Source organism: Aplysia californica, unplaced genomic scaffold, assembly GCF_000002075.1.
Source record: "Aplysia californica isolate F4 #8 unplaced genomic scaffold, AplCal3.0 scaffold00445, whole genome shotgun sequence".
NCBI lineage: Eukaryota > Metazoa > Mollusca > Gastropoda > Aplysiida > Aplysiidae > Aplysia > Aplysia californica.
In genome coordinates this window covers 498598-499202 of record NW_004797715.1, presented here as the reverse complement: position 1 = coordinate 499202, position 605 = coordinate 498598, and the positions used below count along the sequence as shown (strand labels likewise).

Sequence of the window (605 nt, the reverse complement as noted above, 5' to 3'; positions counted from 1 at the left end):
GCTGGGCATTAACTCTATGGCGACGGGTCCGCTGTGTGGTCTGTCCCAACAGGTCCGAACAGTCGCGGGTCATAGTGGGAAAGGGTTAATCAGGAGAGAAGACGAGAGGGAAAGAAGCGCACGAGAAGTGCGAGTAAGTGAAGAAGGAGGAGATGATGAGAGAACGGGAGAGAGAGAGAGAGAGAGAGAGAGAGAGAGAGAGAGAGAGAGAGAGAGAGAGAGAGAGAGAGAGAGAAAGATAGTGCGAGAGAGAGAGCACGAACACACAACAGTTTGGGGTGAGGGCGTGTGAGGTTTCTCTCTGCGCGTGTGTGTGCTCTGGCCAGACACTGGGTGAGTGTACTCACGGATTGAGACAACAGGAGGAGGGAGGAAGAAGGGCCTGACCGAGTGTGAGTCTGTGCGCGTGTAGTTTTGTCGGCGTGTGCGCCGTGAGTTGCTGTGATTTCTGTGTTTAGTTCTAGAACCGAGTACAGGCGCCTGGGAGCAAAACTGGTAAGTAAAATTAATAGTGATTTCTATTTTTTTCACTTCAAAGTAGGTCGTGCAGAATTATATCTTATTTGAAATATTTTAAGCCTCTGAATCGGGGGCGTATGTGTGTG

At 50.1% G+C, this 605-nt stretch overlaps 1 protein-coding gene across 1 annotated transcript in view; it reads left to right on the top strand.

Annotated features, from left to right (window-relative positions):
* Positions 1-250: 250 nt before the first annotated feature.
* LOC101855206 (glutamine synthetase 2 cytoplasmic) overlaps positions 251-605 on the top strand; it is a gene marked incomplete at its 3' end in the record, with an annotated part of 46396 nt that continues 46041 nt past the window's right edge. Inside the window, 1 exon segment of the mRNA XM_013086234.2 lies at positions 251-495.